We start from the raw sequence: 24,526 nt of genomic DNA on the forward strand, positions 1-24,526 counted from the left end.
GATTGATGCTTTGCCTGCTGGTCCCCAGCCAGGCTGGCTCCCTCACCCAGACATCCAGAAATACACCTGGAAATCAAGTTGAAAAGTGTATTTTAGCCACCTTAGAGCCCAGAATTTGCAGAAGGAACAAAATCCTAAAGCTTTGCAGCAAAAGTTCAGCTGAAGAGCTGCAGCCAGAAAGGGTTAAAGGGACATGGGGATGCTGCAGGATTGTTTCTTCTGCTTCACTAAACCACTGCTCAGATGGAAAAAAAAAAAATGAAAAAGTTAGCTTTTCTCCTGCAAGAATGTAAATGTTGGGTATTTTATCAAGTGATTTCTTCAGCCCTCAAGCCATTCTTCAATTTGAAATGCTAGATTGAAAAAAAAACGCAGGCAAGAGAGAGAGAGAAAGAAAGAAAATATTTCCGCAGCCCAGGAACACTTTGCAGACATTATGGAAAATGTTGCCTGGTTTGTTTCCTCTACTCACTGAACCAATCTTTCGCATTAAAATCAGCAGAGTAGTAAATAAACATGTTTTCTCTAGCCCCGGAGCCATTCCCAGACATCAAATGGTACTTAAGAAATGTTTCTTTCTCCATCACAGAACATTTTTAAAATGTCCATGGCTGAAGGGAGGGAGGATGCTCCTGCACTGGAGCATTACCAGGCTCTGCTGTCTCAGAGCTGGGGAGGCCCTGGGCGAGTCACAGAGCCGGGATTTTCTCTCCTGCTGGAGGAAAAAAAGGAATTTTCCAGCTCTGCAGCTCATGGCTGGATTTTCTGAGAGCCTCAGAGGGGTTCTGGGGGTTTCCAAACCCCAAATCCCTGCTCAGTGAAGCCCCTTGGGGACAACACGGGGTCCCTGAGTGTCCCCACATCCCTGTGACACAGAGGGGACACGGGGACAGTTCTGGTCACCCACAGAGGTGACCACCCAAGGAGGTGGCCAGGGAAGTTCTTGCAGAAGATATTTTTCATATTTCAGCTGGAATCAAGCCCCATCCTGGGACATTTCCAGGGATGGAGCAGCCACAGCTTCTCTGGGCATCCCCACCCTCACAGGGAAGGATTTATTCCCAAAATCCCAAATCCCTTCTAGCCCTGCCCTCTCACAGGGAAGGATTTATTCCCAAAATCCAAAACCTCTTCTAGCCCTGCCCTCTCACAGGGAAGGATTTATTCCCAAAATCCCAAATCCCTTCTAGCCCTGCCCTCTCCCTACTGGAATCCATCCCCCTTTCCCCATCCCTTCTTCAGGGTGTTGAGATGTTCCAATGAAAACCGAGGAAGGGGAGCTGGGATTGTCACACTGGAAGGGTAATGAGGGTTGGGGACAGATTTCTCATGCATCATTTCTTTAAAAAAAAAAAAAAAAAGCCACTAAAAAAACCCGAATTTATCTCGAGCAGAAAAGCAAATGTGTTTGTCCTGACCTGACACTGTTTTTTTAAAGTGTCAAGTGCTAATGAAATTCCTCAGCCTTGAGCAGTTCTAGGCATTTGATGCTGATTTTTAAAATATGGGGATATTTTGCTGCAGATTTTAAGGCAGCCTCGAAATGATGAATGTTGGGGAGTGTGAGAGGAAGGAAACTTCCAGATTCACAGAAGTTCTGCCGTAATTTCGCATGCAAAGCAGACAGCAAGAGGCTCCTGCTTCCGAGAGGGTTTTTGTTACTCCTTTGAAATTCCTTCAGCAGACGTAGGGCAAACTGCACACTTTCATCATGCAAATTTGCTGATTTTAATATTTTGGGCTTAGGGAGGCAACAAAGCAAAAAGAGGATTTTTAGGTTTTTTTTTTAAGGTTATAAAATGAAATTTGGAATGGAAATGTGCCCACAAGGCTGGAGCAGTCCCAGCTCACACTGCTCTGCTTTTTGTGATGCTTTCAAGGGTTTTTGTGCAGAAGGGATGGAAGAGGGGCAGCCCTGGAGCTGTGGGGATCTTCAGGCCTGGGGTAAACACCAAAACTCCAACAGGTTTTCCTGGGGGTGGAAGTTCACTATTTAATGAAATAATTAAGGTAATAAAGGTAAATAAAAATCAGTAATAGGAATGAGGTGAAATAAAAAAAAAAAAAAAAAAAGAGGCGAAAAATAAAAAAGAAAAAAAATTATCAGGTAAAAAAAGAAATGAAAAGGAAATTTACAAGGAAATAAAAAAGAAAAATAAAACACAATAAAATATAAACAGGCAAAATAAATGGAATTTAAAAAATGCAAGAGCAAAAAGAAATTAAAAATATAAACAACAAAAAAGAAACCAAATAAAGGAATAAAATGAGATGAAATATCAAGTGATAATAACATGAAATAAAAACAAAATAGACGAAAGTGAAATAAAACTAAAAAATTTTAAAAATAGAATAAAAAAGAATGAAATAAAACACAATTAAAAAAAACAGAATAAAAAAGAATGAAATAAAATATAAAATAAATAGAATAGAATAAATAAAATAGAATAACGTTAAAATATAAAATAAAAAGGAATAAAATAATAATAACATAAAAAATAAGATAAAATAAGAAATATGATAAAATAAATAAAATAATACAAAAAAATAAATTAATTAAAAGTAGAAAATAGAATAAAATAAGATAAAATACGAACTATGATGACATAAATAAAATAATATGAAAAATACAGAAAGTAAAAGTGGGAAATAGAATAGAACAGAATAGAATAGAATAAAATAGAATAAAATAGAATAGAGTAGAATAGGATAGAATAGAATAGGATAGAATAGAATAGAATAGAATAGAATAGAATAGAATAGAATAGAATAGAATAGAATAGAATAGAATAGAATAACTAAAGTTAAATAAAATAACTAAAATAAAATAAAAAATAAAATAAAATAAAATAAAATAAAATAAAATAAAATAAAATAAAATAAAATAAAATAAAATAAAATAAAACAAGACAAGACAAGACAAGCCAGGTAGGAGCCATCGGCAGCAGCCCGAGCCCCGCGGTTCCCGCCCCGCTCCGGGCCGTGCCCGCCCCTCCCGCGGCCCGGGGCTGGGGGAGCGGGCCCGGGGGGGTTCGGGGTGTCCGGGCCGGTCCCGCCCCCGGCTCCTCCCGGTCCCCCCGGGCCGGTGCCGCCCCCCGCGGCCGCCCCCGCCCCGCGGGCGGCCCTGGCGCGGAGCCGCTGCCGGTGCCGGTCCCGCCGGGCCGGTCTGTGCGGCGGCTGCCGGCGCTGCTGGGCGAGGTCAGGGAAAGTCCATGTGAGGAGCGGCTGGAATCACTTCCTGCCGCCGCCCGGCCCCGCCGCGCCAGGCCCAGGGCAGCCTCGGGGGCCGGCGCCCCTCAGGTGAGCGCGGCCCCGCGACCCCGGCCCGGCCCCGCCACCGCGGCCACGACCCCCGGCCCGGCCCCGGCCCCGGGCCTGGCAGCGCCCGGGGCAGCGCCGAGCCCGCATCGCCCCCGAGCCGGGCCGGGCCGGGCCGGGCTGGCTGTGGGGGACGCGCACATCGCGCCCTTCACCCCCAGCCCGGGGGTCGCGGGGGTCCCGGGGGGTGCGGGAGGGGACGGGGGCACCCCCGCGGCTGTGCCCGCGTGGGGAGCGGGTTCGGGGGGTTCGGGAGTTCGGGTGTTCGGGGGGTTCGGGGATTCGGGAGTTCGGGGTTCGGGAGTTGCTGCGGCGCGGGGGGATTGGGGCTGTGTGCGAGCCCCCCTCGGGTTAAGGGATAAATGCAGGCGCAGGCTCGGAGTTTTCGCTCCCAGGGGAGGGAAACGCTGCGGAAAGGGAGAGATCGAGATCCCGAGACCCGGCCGAGCCCTGCAATCGGGGTTAGGGGATGGAGCCCCGGGCCGTGGCGTGGCGGGGGCTCCCCTTGCACGGCCGGGATGTGCTCCCATGCCAGCCGGGTCCCCTCTGTCCGGGGGGCTCCAGCAGCTCCAGCAATGCAGAAATTCGGGGTTTAGGAGTTGGGCTGGGCTGGGGGAGCGCTCCCCTGCCCGCCGCAGCCCTGCTGTAGTTACAGCGCTCAAGGACTTCTGCAAACATCTTCCCTGCCCTAGGAAAATCCAACGCCAGCGGTACATCGCGTGCTGCTCCGCCGGCGAAGTGCAGGATCACTTCCAGCCAAGTCTCCATTACCCGCCGGCTCATTAATTTGAATATTCCTTTTTTTTTTTTTCTTTTAAATTTTTTTATTCTCTCCCCCTTCTTCCTTTCCGGAGGCATTTGCGAGGCTTGTGGGCAGCTTGATGTGCTCGCTGCCTGCCAAGTGTTTGCCTCTCGCCCTGCGTAATTGAGGGGCTGGCGTGCCGGCTCACCTTCTCCAGCTGAAATATTAAAGAGCAGGAGAAGCTGGGATCGGTAAACAAACCGGGATGATTGCTGCTGCTGCTGCTGCTCCGTGGGGACACTGCCAGTAGGGTCCTGGGGAGCTCCAAAAGTGCAGCATCCCAGCACGCCTCACCCCAAAATTTCCCTGCCACATTCACAGCCTGCTCTGAAATTCGGAAAGCTTTTAACTAAAAAGAGCAAAGCTGAGCTGTTCCTTAAGAGCTGGCTGAGGACAGCAAGGCTGTGACCCCAAGGTGAGAGGGATGGAGGTGGTAATGCTTGGATTTGAAGTAAGTGGCAAGTAGAAAAAAATTAGGGGTCTCATCCTCTCCCTGCTGAGAGTGAATGTCCTTCTGTGGCTGTAATTGCTGTGTTTTGGGGTTTTTCCTCCTGCAGAGGCCTTTTAATTAAAGCTTCACTGGGTAAAAGCTGTCGTGTTGGGACACCAGAGGGTGGGGATGGATTTCTGAAACTTAACATTTGTCACAAAAACCTCCCGAGGCGGCTGGCATTACAGAGAGCAGGGTAAAGCCAGGGAGCAGGGCAGGAGCAGGGGGTCCCACTGGGGCCAGAGATGTGGTTTGTGTGTTGGTTGGGCTGTGGCTCTGCAGGGCTGTGCTCCCTAAACGTTGTCCAGGGCTCCCCAAGCTTTTCCCAGAGCCCCCCTTTGTTCTGAGAGATGGATGCCATTAGCCAAGATGCGTGCGTTGATGCTGGATCACTTTGGAAGTGATATTTTTGGAGCCCTCTGGCAATATAAAAGCCTTTTAGCTCCCCCCAGCCATGACTGTGCTTTCCTGAGGGAGCCTGCTGGAACTGGAGGCAGATTTTGGCTCCTTTCAGCTGGTGCTGGTGACAGGGCAGCATCCCCACGCTCGGGGGGACACAGAGCATCCTCACTGCTTGTAAGCCCAGAGAAGAAAAATTCCTTCTCCTTGAACTTGAGCCTGGCTGGAGCACCCAGGTGAGTCCCTCTGGACTGGGCTTTGGCTCAGATCCCAGCTGGAGGTGTCAGGAGGAGCCAGGCCACTTTGCAGCATTGCTGGCCAGGGAAGAAACACCACCAGAGCTCCTGCCAGAGCCTGATCCACCCGGGGCTGGCTTGGGAGAAACCTCCAGGCTGTGCTTTCCCTGCTGGGGACACAGCCCAGCTCACCTTGGAATGGAAATATTTATTTCAGGCTGTCTTACAGCCCCTGCTCCCTGCCTGGCCTCCTGCAGGGCTCGTGCTGGGCTGTGGGATCAGCTGGGATGGGAGCAGAGCTGGCACAGCAGCACTGGGGTGACATGGATTGGGGACAAACATCGTGGAACAGCCTGGGAACAGTGCTGGGACTCAGCTCCTGCTTTGCTTGCTGTTTAAAAATACTCGAGCCTGACAAAATGGGGTTAGAAGGAGGGTTCAGGCATGGCTTTGAATTTTTCCAGGTTTTCTGAGGCAGCAGCTTTTCAGGTGGGGAAATAGGGTGGGATGTGCTGGGCCAAAGGGAACTGCTCCGAGACAGCTCCAGGGATGCTGAGGACTCGGGGGCTGCACTTTTCCCCCCTCTTTTCTAACCTGTCTCTGAGTTTACTTGGATGTAATGAAAGAAATAAACCCCAGGCATTCAGCTAGAGGAAATTAAAGGGAATTGTGAGTTCCCTGCCATACCTAATGGCCAGAGCGAGCATCATATCTTGCTGCAATTAGGCTTCAAATCGAGCTGAGCCTGTGTTTGGCATCCAAAGAGCGGCTTCCCAGCCCATTTATTCCTCATCCAGGGAAGTGGCAGCGGATCCGAGAGCCCTCAGCACCCACTGGGATGGGCACACCTACAGGAGGGCGTGTGGGGCTCTTTTATTTTATTAAATCGAGCCTGTAGAGCAATTGAGAAATAGGTGAAGCGTGCTTAAAAGAGGGTGAGGCTGTTGGTTTTCTCTACCTGACTTTATTTGTGGAGTGACAGGAATTTTGACAGGCTTTGTGTCTTTTTTAGCAAATCAAGTGTCATGCCAGGTTTGCCTGTGGATGAGATCATTTGCAAAATATGTTTCCCAGCTTGCTTCAGGCATAATTCATTGTGTCAACTGCAATTGCTCATTTGCTAGGAACTGTGATTCATTAGCGGTTTATTTTTTGTTGGGGGTTTTTGTTTTTTCGGTTTGTTTTTTTTTTTTAAGTTCAACTTGGTTTTTAAGCAAATGTTTGGAGGCAGAACAGGAATCTGAAAAAAAAAAATTAAATCTTAGCATTCTTTGTAGTCAAAAATTCTGCTGTGAAGGGAAAAGTTGCTAAAATGCCGGGGAGGGAGAGGCAATCCCAGGCGAGCTCCCCGGGCAGGATTGCGCTCGGGTTTGTCATGTGGTTACTCCTAAATGGGGACGGAGGTAATAAAAGTCAGACTGCTGGGACAGAGGATGGAAGCAGCTTGTGGAGCTTCCTCCTTCTCCCTGCTGGGGGGGTTCACCCTGCTGGAGGATCCCAGGAGGGATGGGGGATGCTGTTGGGACAGCGGTGATGAGAGCAGTTCTTTGGTACGGTGACCAAGACCCCCTGAAAGCTGCTGGCTCAATGAGATAAAATGAAGATAAATAGCCCTTGGCACAGGTTTTGTGCTGTGTGTGTTCCCTGGGCTGCTCACAGCCGGCACAGTTTGGCCTCAGGCTTTTCAGAGGTCCTCACGTCAGACTTCTCACAGAATTTTTGCGTGTCAAGTACATTTTTTGGTGTTGCGTTTCCTATGAAGACAAATATTTCAGTGCATTTTTTTTCCCCTAGGTGGGTGGATGGAGGGGGGGGACAGGAATCACAGCCACAAACTACCCTGCACTAACAAACCAGCCTGTGTGGGCTGAATAAATTGATACACTTTTCACCAAAAAACAGATTTTATTTTTTTCCCTAAAACTTCTAAGTGATTATGAAATGTACATTTAAGCATAAATAACTTGACAGGTTGTTTTTTATTTTTTGCGACAATTCTCTATAAAGCACTCTTAAATTGTTTTAGGCTTTTTTTTTTTTTTTAAACTTGAGTATTTGCTCATTCTCTGTAGTTTTCAACTGATAAAAGCCAGAAAAAATTGGGAAAGAGGTAGGGAGAGCAGAGGAACGTGGGGAGTCTGCTGACTTCTGGCGCGCCGGCGCCGTGCCCAGGCCCTGCCAGTTTGCAGTGCCAGGAGCCAAGGGCAGCAGAGCGTGAGCAGAGGGAGGTGGCTCCATCACAGTGACCATATATAGTCACTGGGACGAGATTAAACACTTCACCTCCCCGGTGTCACCCCCACGGCCATACAGCCACGAGCAGGATCTGTTCATCTGTCATTAGAACAGCAGGAGAAAATTCCTCTTTTCCCCACCCCGCAGCATCTCGGTCTGGGCTGCTCTGGGTGGATCGGCTGGGGGAGAGCAGCCAGGTGTTTGTCATCCCTGGGGGCTGGGTTTTAGCAGCACAGCCTGTGCAAGGAGCTGGGAGTTCAGGGGGGCTGGAGAAGGGTCCTGGGTGTGGGTGCCAGCACTGGCTGTGCCTCTGCAATGCTATCCACTGGGAAGCATATGGCAGCCTGAGATGTATATATATATATACATTTTGTGTGGGGGGACATGTTTTACATGCCAGTTCTCCCTGTCATAGGACAAACATTTACTCTGGGATTATATGAAGCATTAGGGAAGCAGGAGAGAACATCAATCCTTGCAGGGAGGCTGTGAGAGACGCTGGGCAGTGGTGGCAGGGCAAAGGTGATCATTTTTTGGCCCTCCTGAGCTTTATGGGGTTGTGCTCCACAGAGGTTTGGCATGAGACATAAATAAAGGGTTGGTGTTTCGTGGTGTGCAGTGCAGAAGGCAATGGCCAGGTGCCCAGAGGAGATGGGGAGTGAGGATTTATACATTTGAAGGTGAATAAAAGGATTTGATTTCTAAGGGAAGAGGCAGATGGGGATTGCTGGGAGACTTCCAGTGGGATGCATGAGCCTGGCTGGGGATACAGACCCCTCCTGGCACAGGCACTGCCCCATGGCTGAGATCCTGTGGGATGAATTTCCCACAGGCAGGTGCCCCTCACTGGAAACCTCCCTCTGCTCCCTGAAGGACCAAACCTAATGTGCCAATTTTGGTTGTTCTGTTGTGGCTGGAATCACATCCTCACGGCAGACTTGTGGATTATGATTTCCTGATGGGCATAAGGAGGCTTTGAATCCCTCTGACTGGATCTTCTCCCTTCTAAGAAGTTCTGATGGACTGGGAAGGAAAACTTTGTGGTTTTTTGCATCACCCTTGCAGCTGCAGCTTGGCCTCAGGGCAGGTGGCAGAACCAAATCTCTCACTCATTTCTACAAACCAAAGTTGTTTGAGGCTTCATCTGTCTGCTCCCCAATTATCTGCTCCTTCTGTGCCTCCGTTTATCCATGCTAACATCATCAATACATGCCCATGCTTAATGAAACATTATTGCTTAGGTTTAATTGTCTTCTAATTAAGTAAAATAAAATTTTGCACGGCGGTTGCAACAGCATCTTTCCTGTCTGGGAGTTCTGCTGTGCCTGAGGTACCTGAGCCCAGGGAGTGGTGACAGCCCCAGCAGTGCCATTCCATGGAGAAGGGGATGGACAACAGCAGCAGCCTCCCCACCTGGACCTGCTGCTCCTCTCTGCCACCCTGGTTAAATTAGATTAATTGTGCCAGCAACTTATTTTATTTTTTTTTTATAAACCTCTGCATTTGGTGAAGCTGCTGGGGTTGTTGTTCAGCACATCCCCCCTGAAAGACACAACGTGGGGAAAGGTGCCCCTGTTCAAAGCCAGGGCATGAAGTGTAGGGCTGAATTTTTGACTCTTGCCTGAGCACAGTTTCTACTCTTAATGCATCATTAACATGGTTTTCTGCATTTCATTCAGTTCCCATTACAGCACTCAGTTCCGTCTGTTAATTTTGGTATGTTGATATTTTTGTTGTCAGCATTTTTTTTTCTTTTTTTTGAAGCATATAAAAACCATTAGTGTGAAAGAAGATTAAAAAGATACATTACAATTAAAATGTTAATGAAATCGGCATCATACAACTTTTGAAACCATTTAGGCATTAATCTTTCTTGGTCTCATGTCCATTAACTCGGGCGATTCTTATTCCACACTGACCCCTGCTGAGAGAGTCGTGCTATAATTGGATTTTAAGAACTGGGGGGAAGAAAAGGAGGGAGAGAGAAAAGCCTTGGAAAAAAGGGGAAGTTGGGATGGTTGCCTTCATTTTCTGCGTGGTGTCCATGGAAATGAACCCAACAAAACCCAGCCCTGTTGCTCCATCACTCCCCAGTCGTGTGTCCCCCCAAGTGATGCCTGGGAATTTGGGAATGTTGGGATCAGAGGCTGGGGCAGAGCCCTGGGGAGCTCCAGACCGGGCTCCTCCTGGGTTTTGGCTGTTCCTGTGACCTTGGGCAGGACACAAGCACCGGGCTCAGCTTTGGTTGATCCCAGTGTAACGTGAGCAGGGCCAGAGCAGGATGGTGAGAAGCCTTTTTAAGGCTCTGGGAGGAAGGGAATGGGAGAGCAGCAAGGAATCGTTTGTCATTATTGCTTCAGCTTTCCCCAGTTCCTCCAAAACAGTATTTCTGTGTTTTATCTGTTTGGGTTTGTTTTTTTGGGTTTTTTTTTAAGAGACTCTTTTTCAGCTTACACAATATTTGAATTGGGACCAGCCCCCCTCCCCAGGAGAGAGAGGAGGATTGACTAATTCACAGGCTGTGTAGTGAATCCAACACCAGGGCTTCTTGAGTCACCACACAGCTCCCAGGATCCGTGCCATGGCTGCATCAGGGCCATGGGCTGTGCTCAGCCCATCCAGAACACTCTGTGCTGCTCAGTCCCAGCCTTGCACACTCCTGGACACCTTCTCCAGAGCTTTGCCTGTGCTGCCCAAGAGCTTTACACCTCCTGTGGGATGCTGGATCAATGGGGAAGGGAGGGAAGGATCAATTTAGGGAAGAGCACTGTCCTTGGCAGCATGGTGATGGAGTTTGGGATTTTTGGGTGTGCTGCTGTCCAGGCAGTGATGCACCTCATGACTGAGCTGGAAGTCAAGTGATGAGCACATCCCGCTGAGGGAGGAGTGGAGTACCAGCCCAGCTTGTTTTTATGCTGCAAGCATGAATTTTTATTTATTTATATATATTTTTTTTTTTCCAAAGCCAAAAGCTGAACAGATCCATGGTGCCGCCTCCCAGCCACTCCACTCTCCCTGCTCAAGGCAGGCAGGAGAGCAGGGATGGGTGGTGGTGGGCTGGCCAGGGAGCCCAGTGGAGCTGAAACATCTGCAGGGCTCTGGAGAACACGCTGGCAGTTTCCTGGGGCTGGGTTCATGCCGTGGGAAGTGAGGCGTGAAGCACAGAGCGTGCTGCTGGCACCGCATCACAGGGACCTGGGAGCTGGGCAGCCCAGGCCCTGCAAGGGCTTCCTTGGAGCTCTGGGGTGTCTCTGCACACACAGCACAGCCTGGGCTTTAATTGTTTTACTCCTTTTTAATGTGGGTTAAAAAAAAAAAAAATTTATAGCGATGTTGTTTTGCGTCGAGGCACGGCGTGAATTTATAACCTGAGAGAATTGGGGATGGGGATCCAAAATTGTCAGAAATGGCAGGAATGGGGGAAGCCTTGGCAGAGTGTGACCCATCCTTGTCCCAGCTCAGCTGGTCAGATGGACTGGGGGTGTGATCTGGCACAGGGGTGATTTGTGCCTTTGGGTGAAACCAGCAGCATTTGTGCCACTCAGATGTCCTTAGGGGAAGGGAAAGTTCTAGGCCCAGGAAGAACGAGCAAGGAAAAGCAACCCTGGACATTCCCAGTGAATTTTCTGGCCCAGCACACAGGTGGGATTTCTGGCAGGGTGAATTTCTGTGCTGCAGGCTGAGAGAAGCACACCAGAATCAATATCTCAGTAGTCCAATAAAACCTGTGGGAATTTCATTTCAGCTCATTTTCACCCGGCCTTTCAGATGACTGCTGGGTGTTTGGTTTCTTTGTGCAACTGTAAAAATGTAGATTGAGCCCAGGGTACTTGTAGTGCTCTGGTTTGGCAGTGGGACCCCCCATCCCAAGGTTTGCTCTGGGGTCAGGCAGTGAGGGCTGGGACTGTGACACCAGATTGGGATTTGGCTCTGGGTGATTTTCAGATCCACTGGTGAGTTCTAACTCCAGCTTGCAGCACTGGTTTAGTGTCCATCACATCTTTGGGAGCCAGGGGGAGATTCAGCAGAGCAGCTGGAGGTACCCAAGCCATGCAGCACCTTCATGAATATTTTTGCAATCAGGGTTAGGAAGTTTCCTCATTTACTTTCCCTTTAAGATCCCAAACTGGCTGTTGCTTTGTTTGTGAGTGCCTTAGGAGAGGTGTATCCTGCAGTAGTTGCTGACTAATCTGCATTTGGCAGGAGAAATGATGCAGGAGGGAGGACTTAACTCTTTGCAGGGGGACAGGAGGGCAGCACAGCTTGGAGGGGGTGGAGAAACCAAGAAAACCTGCAGCCTGTGTCACGGAAAACTCCAGTGGCACATTGGTGATGTCCGCAGTGCAAAGCGTTGCAAGTGATTTTAGACAAAAATATTCCAGTGGCTCTTCTGTAAGCTTCTATAAAGTGACAATCATGATTTCTTGGTTCTTTTTCATACCTCCCAACCCTTGAAGCACTGTGGATGCAGTTCAGTTGCAATGTGTTTATGAAGCATCCCAAGTCAGGGCAGGTGCCAGCCCCACGGGAGCCGTGCTCCTGCAGCCTCCCCTGGCTGTGCCTCGGGGATTTGTGCTGCTTGGGTGCTTTGGTGTCCACTCCCCACCCTGCAGCCTGCTCCTGACCTCTCCTGTGTGCCTCAGGAATGTTGTATGAGACCCAGGGTGCAGCATTAGCAATGGAAATATTTGGTTCAGGCACGCCCTGGTGCCCGCCCCGGCGCACGTGCCGGCGGCTGCCGTGTTTGCTGGGACCTGGGAGAAGTTTTTCCTGGTGACAGGAGGTGGTTTGGGAGCTTAGGAATTGTGTCTGGTGGTACCACCCACCAGGATGGATGGATATGTCTGTTTGGGGGAAAAAAGGAAAAGATTTGCTGGCAGATTTTGAAGAAAAACCCAACTTCCCAATGCTTGCAAACCCATTTGAGGGAGCCTGGGATGAGGTGTAACAAGGAGCTGCTTGGAACTTGTTTCAAAAGGTATGAAAAGGGGTGATGGGGTGGGGTGAAGGATTGTTCTCCTGCCCATCACTGGATGTAGTTGGACAAACTCTCCAAGATACCAAAAGCTGTTGAGGGAAGGGATGATCTCACAAGTCTGGGATGGTTTCATACCCAGAGCAGTGGTTGAGCTGCCTCAGCGAGCTCAGGCTGGCATCCCAGAGGTTCTTTTCTCCTTGCCTTGGCTGCTCAGCTCTGGTATTTGAATTTTAGCCTTCATTTTGTAGGTGGGACAAGAACCACCCACCATGCAGGCTGAATGATGCCCTGTTGTGTGTGTCACAGGCGTGGGGGGCACTGGCTGTGCTGATGCACTGCCCACTGTGCTCCTGGCCAGAGGATGGGGACAGTGGCTCTCTGGGACACACTCTGGTGTTGGCACTGCCCTTAGGATCCTGCTCCATGCTTCACCCCAAATCTGACTCACATCACTTGTGTGGTTGGTCCCAAAGTGTCTCTCTTTGCTCCTCATCCCACTCCTGATCCCATCTCCTCTTGCCAGGGCTCCTCCCTGGGATCTGTGGAGTTCAGGGAAGGTTAGCTCAGGTTTAAACCACTTGGCTGTGGCTGTTAAGTCTTAGTGACATATTAAGTATTTAATATCCAAGTGCATTAGCTTCCCACCCACATCCCCCTTTGGAGATGGGCTGAGGGAAATCGTCAGCGCCCACATCTAATGGGATGGTGCCCAGCAGAGATGGACAAACAGCTTCCTCCTGCACCCTGCCTTTATTTCAGTTCCTGACCTAATTAACCATGAGTGACAGCATCAACGGAGATCTCATGGCTGCACCCAGCACCTCATCCCTCACAGAGATTTTGGGAAGATCCCTGCCTGCTGGAAGGGACACCTGGTGGGATCATATCTGAATTCCCAGTGCTCCATCTGCGAGCCAGGAATGCCCCCAAATCAGGAATCAGCACCTGGGGGCAGGCAGGGCATGTCCTGGTGCTGCCACCTCTGCCTGGTGGCAGTGTGAGATGGGAGAATCCTCCTACAGCTTCATCCCTGGGCCCTTGCTTAACCCCTGCAGTACATCAGAGGCTCTTGTGAAATGTAATGTGCTGGAGCAGCAGCACAGGAAAAAGCTCTGCCTTCTGTGAAGCCAGACTGTTGCAGCGTAATTTGTTTTGTAAGATTTTGAAAGGCAGTGTTGCAATCTGTAACAGTAGAATAGTGGGAAGATGGTCAGGTGGTTCTTGGGACTTCAACAGACAGATTTCATGTCTGTGTGTTTTTGCAACACCTTTCTATAAAGGGAAACATAATTTAAAATATGATTACTTAGTGTTGTAACAGTCTTCTCAAACGTTTTTGCATTATGCAGAGATCATTATCAGAGGCTGATATTAACTTGCAAAGAATATTATGCAAATCATTCTCCTGTTCTTCTAAAAAGAAATTTCCTTCATAATGCAAAGCGTGACAAAAAAAATTGTGCAGAGGCTTTTGGCAAAATTACATTCAGAAGATGTAACAGTTTTTCTGCTTACTAGCACAATCCGTTTCTGCCTTTTGACTGGATTTGCTCAACTCAAGCTGATAAAGGCTGAATTTAAAAACCAGGGCTGGGGTTGGGGGCAGTGCATTGAACCTCGTGGGTTCAGGGATGGTCAGGGAGGGTTTTTGTGCTTTGATTGTTGTTTCACATCCGTCCTGGTGGTGATTACAGGCTCTGATATTCTCAGCTCTTTGGTGCTCTCTGAAATTCTGTGGTGGTGCCTCTTGTTCCGTGGGGTGGGGATGCTCAGCATCACCCTGAGCAGGAGCAGCAGTGCTGGGGAGCAGGACTGGGGTGGATTTCACAGGGACAGACTCCCCAGAATCACCAGTTCCAGCCCCTGGGACCAGTCAGACCCCCTGGATGGGGGCACTGCAGGGGTGCTGGGAGGTTGGACCCAGGGATCATTGAGCCCAACCTGTGACCCATCCCCACCTTGTGCCCAGCCCAGAGCACTGAGTGCCACATCCAAGCCTTCCTTGGACACCTCCAGGGATGGACACTCCAATGCCTGGCCTGAAATTCCTGCTGATGTCCAACCTGAGCCTGTCCTGGCTGTTCCTTATCCTGTCCCCATTCCCTGACCTGCCCTGGCTGCTCCCTCCTGTCAGGGGGTTGTGCAGAGCAATAAGATCTTCCCTGAGCCTCCTTTTCTCCAGCCTTGGCATCTTCCTTGTGTTTCTCCAAGCATCAGCACGTTCCTGGAGGTAATCCTGGCCCAGCTGAAGCCATTGAGGATTTTGCCACTGACTTCATCCCTCCTCCATGGATTTTTTTGTTGTATCAGTTCAGAGCTGCCCCTCTCTCACACACAGAAACCAGAGCAGATTGTTTTATAGGTATTGGCTGTTCTGCTCTTCTTATGGATTGATTGACAAAAATAGAGCCTGATAAATATTGTAAATGACTGAAATACTTGCAAGCTGTGCATCACAGCCAGCTTTGGAGAGGCTCATTTGCTGCAGAACCCCGTTTTCCAGGCACTTTGAAGCATTTTGAGAAAATGAGGTGCTGAATTTTTTTAGGCATTTCTCAATACAAATGTGATTGAGAAAAGTCAGTAATATTCAGACATGCAGATTGAATTACAGCAGCAGGGAGAGTTTCCACTAACACGGGAAATTTTCAGGCTCTCTTTTTGTGTCTGGTTAGATAACTCAATATTTAGAAATCAACCCAAATTAGATAAATAAGCTGGAAGTCATAGTTAGCATTCGTCAAGCAACTTAGGCTGGATGTTCTGGCACTGCCTGACTCCACCTCTAGCTGCAGGGTTTCCCTGTTATGAACGGGTGAATACTAATCCTTGTTTATTCCCTGCTGCAGAGAAATGGATTTATCTGGAGTTTTGTGCCTTGAAAAGGAGCCCTGGGTGCGATGTTTGCTGTGAGTTCCACCCTTGACACCTTCCACCAACACCAAATCCTTTCTTCCCGGGACACACAGAACTTCCAGCACCCTGAAAGTGGCCCCAGGGGTGTGGCTGTGACCTGGAAATCAGAGCAGGGAGGGATGAGTGAGTTTGCTCTGCTTCCCTGGCATCTCCTGGGGTCAGGATGGGAGCTGCTGCTTGAGCCTGGGGATGGATCCATGCTGGAACCCACAGGGAAAAGCTGACTTTTTGTTTTTCAAACATTGCAAGGAAGGCTGGCTCAGAGTAGGGAGGTGTTTAATTCTAAACAGTGTGGCGGAAAGGAATCTTTTTATCTTCTGGGTTTCTTTGTTTCTGGAATGTTTTGTAGTGTGGACTTGTAGCAGAGTGGTGTTAAGCACATTCCTGCAAATCTCTTTCTGGTAGCCTCTGGAAAAAGGTGATGCTGCCAAAATCAAATCAAATATTTAGCTCTAAACATTTTTTTTTTCCTTCAAAAGATGCCTCTTTGTGGCTGTATTTTTTTTGTTTTGTTGTATTTCTTAGAAGAGCATTTCCAGTGTTCCAGCTCCTTCCAGAGAAGCTGAGGCTGCCCCGTCCCTGACAATGTTCAAGGCCAGGTTGGGCAGGGCTTGGAGAAACCTGGGACAGTGGAAGGTGGCACTGGATGGGCCTGAAGCTCCCTTCCAACCCAAACTGCTCCAGCATTCTGTGATTCCCTTTGTTTTCCCCCTTTTCCCAATTTACCTCATTTTAGGCTGTGGTTTTTACCCTCTGCTGCAGATTTTACATCCCCACTGCCCCACTCCAACCATGCTCTTACCAGGTAAAGAATTAACAAAACCAAAGCAGAGAGCAGTGTGATCATCCCCTGCCTCTGTCTGCTGCAGGGAAACTCTTCCCAACAGAGGGAAAATTGCAAGTGGTTATGGAAATTAGGGGGCAGGGAAGAAATAGCATTCCAAGCTGGTTTAATTTGTGAGTGGATGTCCTGGAAATAAGTTATAGCAATGCAGAGCACAGGTTGTTCTAACGTGGATGATGGGCTCGCCCTTGTGTGAGCGTGATGCTGCCTCATGATGTGGGAGCAGATATTCTAACCTTGAAGAATCTTGTAGGACATAAAAGTTTTAATTAAAAATCCAGCTTGGTTGAGGGTATTTTGGTTTAGTATGAATGTCTTCATTTCTTTTGAAAAAAGAATTAAATGAAACCCTTAGTATTCCTTTTTTTTTTTTTTTTTGATTCCTGCATATTTATTCTTGAAGTTGAAGCATTAGAAAATAATTGAGTAAAACAAAATCCACAAGGCTTCAAATTACCTCTAGCTTAATGTTTTATTTAAAAGGTTTGCTAACTGACATTCTTTATAATGAATTAGGTCACGAGGCTCCGAAGAGTGTTGTCGGTTTTCTTTTTTACATTTAAATTTGAGGCTGCTTCCCTTGAAACTTGGGCTGTGCTGCCAGAGCCCAGCTCGGCTGTGACTCCCAGGCTCAGGGAATCTCACTCTAATTATTCTCAATCACACCAGTGCAAATGAATATATCCATGTTTGGAGGATCGAAGCGGTGTTGTCATGGCAATCTCCGTAAGGTCATGAGAAACTCGTGGATATTGTTCACTGCCTCTCCTGGGAGGCTTCTCCTACCTCTGCAAGGCTCTGGGTTTGGGGAATAACTTTGAAGGACGATCTTGTGGAGGTTTGGTTGAAAGGATTTGTGCTGGTGGAGGGTTGGTGGCTCATGGGCTCATCCTCCAGGCTTGCCCTGGAATTTGGGATCCTTCTGAATCTCAGGGGCAGCAGAGGTTGGTGCTGGTTAATGGGGCTCAGTGTGCTGGGACGAGCTTTGGTTTGGGTTTTTTTGGGACAACTTTGTTGTATGCAGCTTAAAAAAAATCCCAAGCCCCAAAACAACAACAAAATACCCAACTTTTCTTTATTTTTTAAGACCACGTTGGGTGGAGGAGCCTGGTCTAGTGGAAGGTCCCTGCTCACAGCAGCTCTGATGATTTTACAAATGTCTGGTGTGTGGAAGGACAAAGGAACCCACTGAAATTGGAATTCACTGAAATTGGAATTCACTAAAATTGGTGTTTTGCAAGTCTTGGTTGAGGCAGTCCATGTAGTTGTGGTTTTATGGTTTTGTATTTCTAAATTCTTTTTGTTTTTAAAGAAAAAAATGAAAACGTAACCAAAAATAAATATTATTGATAGAGAGCCATCAAAACATTTTAATTTGCAACTAAATGCATGTTAAAGCTGTAATTATTTTGCTAACCCAAGCCATACATACACATATATATATAAATATATATACACACACACCCCTATCTCTTTGAGCTTTCAGACAGCTCTGGCACATCCCTGTGCCAGTTTTTCTCATGCAGGTGGCTTGGTCTGAAAGATCTGACATTATCCAATGATTGATACCAATATTCTACAGAAACCCTGCAAACTAAAAGGAAATCTTACACTTTATTGGCTGTAGAGGAGCTGTGGCTGTGCCTGCAGGGTGTCAGGTGAGTCTCTTGCATTATTTGTGTTATCTGCACTTAATTGCTTCTGGTTGCTGAGTCTTTGGAGATGTTGAGCCTCTCTGATCTTGTCCTCTCACACCCAACGTGTTCTCACGCAGCAGGGGAAGAAAACAGGTTTTCACAGGGATTTTCACCTGGCAGGTGTGTCCTGTTGGCCCATCCCTGCAAGGCCTGGCTTGCACAGCCCCTGCCCTGCCCAGGTGTGCCCCTGGGCACACAGGACACCCTTGTGGCACCTCTGCCCTGCCACTTGTCTGCCCACCCTGGCTCTGCTTTGAGCTGACTTTCTCTAGAACTTGACGCGCAGGTTGGATTAAAGATTTTTAAATTGGAATTTTGGGTAGGCAGAGTCGAGGTGTAGAGATGAGTTGGTGTTGAAACCCTCAACAAAACACTAAACAACTGGTATTAACAATTAAATACCTATTTGCATTTTTAAATCATTTCAGTTGACCTTCTGGCCTTTCTCATTGACTGTGGGATATCCATTAGAGCTTCCAGATCTCCAGGACTTGCCAAAAACCCTCTGAGCAACTCTGATCCATTCTGCCTTGCCCACCCAACACCTGGAGGAGTGGCCAGTGAGCTGTGGGGGGAAAAACGTGTCTGGTGAGGTTAAAAAAGGCACAGGGGAGCCTTTAATGCTGGGAAAACAATTAACTGCAGCTTCTGCAGTATTTAACAGGGCTTCAAACCCCTCTGATTATCCCTGGCGTTGGCTTTTGTCGATCGTTTGGTTGACTAACGTGTCCCTTTCAGCTTTGGTGACAATAAAATGTGAGTAAGCAGAAAACTCAAATTTCTGAACGATGGCTCGTGGCAATTTCCTAATTTCCTGAGTGAGCACAGGCTTCTTGGTGTTTCATTCCTGTGCCAGAAAGACTATTTGCTCATACAAAGTTCTTCATTGTAATAGGAAAAAATCAATTTGATTACTTTCATGTCAGCATGCATGTCTAATGGCTTAGAAGTTATTGCAGCCATAAAATATACAGTATCATTTCTCTCTCGCTCTGAAATTTGACAGGATTAATATAGTCAGCATGAAATCTTAGTCATAAAGTCGACCATAAGTGATGGTAAAATTAGCTGCTGAAATCGTCTGCTTATGGAAAGCATCTTCTGTTTTTCCTTCAGGGAAAAAATATCAAGGGGCTGGCGTGTGGATGGGAAGGAAGTGTTTGTTCTGATGGGGAGATGTCCGTGGTGCTTCGTGCTCATGGAGCTGTGCTGGCCCCAAGTGTGGCTTCAGCACCCATCCATCCCTGCTGGGTGCTGCTGCTGGGGCTGGGATTGGTGTCCTGCACACATCCCCTGTGTGGGACACACTGCAGGGCCTGCAAAGCATCATCCCCTGCAGGGGCTGGGTTTTGGGATGGAAATGTGGTGCTGTGTGTTCCCCAGTGGCAGTGGAGTGTGCTGCTCTGATTTATCTCACTGTTGTGGTTGAAAGCTTTTTTTTTTCCTTGGGAGGAGAGGTGCAGTGAGGCAGGTTTCACCCATGGGCTTTAGTGGGTGCTCTTCCTCCTGGTGCTACCTGCTGCCTCCTTTTTGGTCCCTTTGGGACATGGCTGAGCACCTTCAGGGGGGCACAAAAGGAAGCTCTGAGCTGAGATTGAGAAAGCTCTGCTAGAAGTTGAGTTTCCTTCTGTGTGAGGGCCCTGGCAGGCAGTGGATGGCTGGGGCAGCCTCTCCTTCCTGCTCACCCCCCTCCAAACCTGCCCTTGGACTGGAGGAAGTGCTGGCTTGGGCAGATGTGTGATCCTGCACCAGCCCAGCCTCTGAACTCCTCCTTAATGGTTTTGTTTCATGATATCTCATTTCAGCTGCACTGGGGAAGGTGCCCGTGCTGCTTTTTTCTGCTTATGAAGCTGATTCCAGAAAGAATTAAGGAGCTTGGTATCTTTAATAGCAATGAGCTGCTATCTTTAATATCAACTTTAAAATTAAACCAAGGGAAGGCATCATCTTGCTTATGGACATTAATTGCCCATTCCAGAAGGTCCCAGAGCTGGGTTTTACTGCCAGCCCTTGGATTTCCCCTGGCTTTGCAAGGGGAAATTTCTCCTGTTTTCCATGAGCAAAGACACAAAGTTTTACTCCTCTGGGGGGAGTCAGGGGTCTCTGACTTTGCATCCGGATGTTCCAGCTTGGCTGGGAGCTGTGTCCTGCTGGTTTCACATGTTCTGCCTGCCTTGGCAGCCCGTGGTGAAAAGTTAATATCTGGTCATTGGTTTTGGCTGCATCTCCAAGGCAACTTCATTCATAGGCAGCTCCCATCCGGACATGCCTGGGTGACTAACTCCAGCTCCTGTTACATCCCAGAGGAGCTGTTAACTCCTTCAGCCCAGGTAGGGAATCCAGCAGGGAATGGGCACAGAGCAGGTGGGTGCCATAAACACCCAGCAAATCTCACCTGCTCTGTTTTGGTTTCCTTCCCTTTGTGCTTTTTTTTTCAGCACGGAGAGAGCAAAGAGCTCGTCGCTGTTTAAGATCCTTCTCGGTGCAGAAAGGTCTCAGCCTAAGTTTGTTTCTCCTGGAATTATTATGCTTCATTATGCTCTGGTTTGGGTAGAACATTGCCTTCGGGATCTGCACTTACTGCAGGGTTTCATGTGGGGAAAAGGAGCTTGGCTGCACACTGCAACACGCTGTGAAATGCAGGAAAAATGTAATTTTGTATTTCATGCAAAACCAAGGGAGGAATTTCCTCTGAGGGCCAGGTGATGAGGTGAGACCATCATGTTCCCAAGTGTGTTCAGGATCCATGGGCCCTGTGAGATGGAGGTGTACAGATTGAACATGGACATGCCCTGCTCCCTCCCTGATGTGCCTGTTTCTGTGTGAGTTCTCCAGATCCAAATCTGCAGCCTCCAGAGACTGCTTTGATTCTCACCAGAAGATGTAGGAAGGAGGAAAGTGAGCCAAACTCTGGGCTTTTTGCTGTTTGTTTCTCTCACAGCAGTGCAGAGAGGTGCTGTTCCAGGAAAGGATGATTTGTCCTTAAAATCTCGCTGGGATGGATCCTGCAGCAGCAGTGCCCAGGAAAGGATCATCTCCAGGAAGGAATGGGGCTGGGAGAGGAGCAGAACAAACCCAGCTCAAACCAGCACCAGGCAAAGCTTGGCTTGAACTTACTGAGCACTGTAAAGCCATGGAAGGGTTTGGTTTGGAAGAGATTTAAAGCCCATCTTGTTCCAACCCTGTTCCAAGGGCAGGGAACCTCCCAGTGCTGGATGTGCCCTCTCCCATTGTGCATTTGAGTCCAGGATCCCACCCTGGTGCTCCTTGGAGGTCCTGGAGGTGATTTGGCAGGAGGGGACAGGTAGGAAAAGCTCACTGGGTTTCACTGGGCAGCCCAGGTGAGGCATCACAGCAGGAATTGAGGGTCAGGCTGGCTCTGGGGATGGCTGAGGTGTCCAAACCTGAGACCCTGTTAATTCAGGAATTGAGGGAAAGGCTGGCTCTGGGGATGGCTGAGGTGTCCAAACCTGAGACCCTGTTAATTCTTTAATGCATTTTGGGAGATCTGTTTCGCTCAGGTGGAGAATGAAACGCGCTGGGAATGTGAACCTGCCGTGGCTGGGGGTGGTGCCTGTGCAGGGCTACCTGTGGAAGAGTTAATTAGACATGGGACAGATAATCCCAAGGACCTGGGGTGCACTTTGGGTCCCCTAAAACCTGTCTGGCCAACCTCCCTGCTCCAGATGCTGCTCTCCCTTCCCAGGGAGGAAAACCTGCTCTTGGACTTTTATGGAGCTGCTATAACTCTCAAATTTTAATAATAGATTACCATTAGTATCAGCCTTATATAATGCACAGCTCATTATTGCTTACTCAGAATAATTTTGCAGCCTCCTTATAGAACCTTGGAACTTTATTTGCTGAGTATAAAATATGCAGAAATGCATGAATAGTTTTAAGACTTGGTACCCTAAACTAATACAGTGTGCTGCTTTTTTTTTTTTTTTTCCCTGCACCATGATTGAAGTCAAATTAACATATTTACCTTCAGTGCTCCCAGGAGTAGCATTAAAAAATTCAAGAGGTGATTCAGAATAGTCTCCGATTTGCTGTGTTTAAAGCTGGATTTCATTTCTCAGTAAAGCCATGCAAACACTTGACTCCCTTTCAGCTTTCCAGCCTCCTTGCTCCTCGTGCAGCTCCTCGGACTTATCAACAGATGGGAGCATTATGAGTAGCACTGTGTTCCCAAAAGGAAGCTTTTTATTTTATTTTATTGGTTTTTTGGGATGGTGGAGAAAGCAGGGGCAAAGAGTGAGGGAGGAAATGAGTTCCAACAATGGCACAGAAGTGTGACTGCTCTTTTAATCTGGAGTGAGGAGAAGGATGCAGTGTGGTCTCATGGAGCCTAATTTTGGCTCTATGTTCCCATTTTTCCAGGGGAAAAAAAAAAAGTTGTATAAAGACCAGGGTAGGAAATGAAAACTTATTTTATTTCCCAGTAGTTTGTTTATTCTTACAAATGACACCTGTGCCATCCTTCTGTGCTTTAATTTATCCTTACAGCTGTAGGGTGCAGCTCCCATAGCTCCAAGGATTTCAGAGCCCACAGCATTCAGGTTGAGGGATGCAAATCCTGCTCCAAATCCCCCAGGCTGCTCCTCCATCATCTCTGTCTTTAAAACATGGAAGTGATGCAGGAAAACCTTTGACCTTAACACTTTTTCTGCCCCAGGGAATGAATATTCCAGGGAGAGGGTCTGGTCAGTACCCTCTGAGCAGGACAAATCTGCCTTTTAATTCCCTTTACCATGCTCTAGAGATACTGCAGTGGGTTTTTTCCATGCCTGCTGCTAGATTAGGAAGTTGTTTCAGCAGATGTTGTTTCCTAAGAAAATGGGTTAATGCTTGGTGGTTAGAATGGTGTGGCAAAAAAGCTTATTTGTGTGAGGTTTTGGCTAATTGCCTTGCAAGAGTTACAGAGTGTTGCAGCAAATTTCCTGGATTTCGCAATTGCCATGGATCTGGTTTAACTGGCCAGAAAGATCTGCAAAAATATACAAATAAATGGAAATACAGAGGCAAAAAATCACTGGCTGGCTTGGTGCAAAAAGGACCTGGTGAGGAAGTCTCCAGGTCTGAGCAAGTGGCTGAGGCTTGGGACTGAGTGAATCTTGGGGTTTTATAGAATTCCAGAATGATTTTTATTGGAAGGGACCTTAAAGCTCATCCCTGCCATGGGCAGGGACACCCTCCACTGGTCCAGGTTGCTCCAAGCTCTGTCCAGCCTGGCCTTGGACACTTGCAGGGAGGAGTTTCCATCTGAAGGCAGGGATTCAGTAAAATGGGCCAGGAAAATGCAAATCAGGTGTTGCTGTTTCTAAGGGCATCACCATGAAAAGACTTTTCCTGCGTCAAAAAGCAGAACTGGGATGGGCTGGGAGGGACCTGGGGGGCTCTCCTGGGAACCTTGGGATGCTCCAGGGAAGGGTGGCCATCCTTCAGCCACTCCTGTGCCATGGATAAAACCTCTGTGTGGGCCAGAATTGCCAGAGCCACGTGCCAGCACAGCTCCAGGCTGGGGGCTCAGCATCGGCCAGCGCTGCATCCCCCAGTGCTGCTTAAATCACTAATTAGATTCTGTCTGAGCAGCAGCATAAACCAGCAATAAATGGACTTGGCTCCATAAACTTGGTGCTTAAATATTTTCCCAGGCAGGGGAAAAAAAAAAAAAAACCAAACCACCAACATTTGCTTTCCATGCAAAACATATAAATCTTGGAAAAGTTCCCAAAGTTGCGTGTTTAACTGTTCATATCTGTGTGTTTGGAGCAGAGAAGTGCTTATTCCACTACATCATTATTTTCCTTTTTTAAAAAGAAGCTGGAATGTTTGTGAGGAAGACATTTTAAGCCAGTGGTGGGGATGAAGGAGAGTGAGGTTGGATGGGGAAAAGGAAGCACCTTCCCCTCATTCCCTCCCTGCCAGGACTAAGCACAAATGCTGCTTTGACTTGCTGTGTTTTGGGGCTGTTTCTGCTTGTCTGATGAGTTTTATTGAAACATGAATCTGGTTGTTGTGTTCTTTTTAATCCTACCCAGTACAAGCAGTGTTAGTGGAGTTTATTTTAAATCTTTGTGTCGTTAAAATCGTGGATGCTGTGTAAAACACAGCTCTTCCCTCCTTCCCAATGCCCTGCTGCAGGTGGATGCTCCTTTATTTCTGCTCACCCCACTGTAATTATTCAGAGGTGCAGAGATAGATTTATTTTTGTATAAAACCACAGAAAATCCTCGAGGAGATGCTGTGGAAAGCTTTCAGTGGAGCTGGGGTGCACCCTGTGCCCATCCTGGGGGTGCAGGTGGCACTGGGGTGCAGCTGGGGATGGGGACTGGAGATGGAGGAGAGGCTCTGTGCTGCCTGTCCTGCCTGCAGCAGGGAATTTTCCAGCACACTGACCCTTCCTGAGCACTGTGAGCACACAGCTGGGAGATAAACCCACCCAAGTCTCCTCTGCAGAGGGAAAAACCCCAATAACCATCCTCCAGCTTCTCCCCACAGCACTCTGTGCCTTGCTGTCACTGCACTCCCCTTTCCAGAGCTGGAGATAAATTTAATTTATTTGTGTTCTAACACCTCTGTGTTTCATAACAGGAATCACTCCCGGG

The 24,526-nt window shown here is 48.1% G+C and overlaps 1 protein-coding gene across 1 annotated transcript in view; it reads left to right on the forward strand.

Annotated features, from left to right (window-relative positions):
- Nucleotides 1-3,188: 3,188 nt before the first annotated feature.
- The window catches only part of NACC2 (NACC family member 2), a 49,701-nt gene continuing 28,363 nt past the window's right edge, over nt 3,189-24,526 (forward strand). The window contains exon 1 of the mRNA XM_033077504.2: nt 3,189-3,300. The gene's annotated coding sequence lies outside the window, so the exon portion shown is untranslated. The remainder of the gene's footprint in view (nt 3,301-24,526) is intronic.

This window comes from Catharus ustulatus, chromosome 21 (genome assembly GCF_009819885.2).
Source record: "Catharus ustulatus isolate bCatUst1 chromosome 21, bCatUst1.pri.v2, whole genome shotgun sequence".
Classification (NCBI taxonomy): Eukaryota; Metazoa; Chordata; class Aves; order Passeriformes; family Turdidae; genus Catharus; species Catharus ustulatus.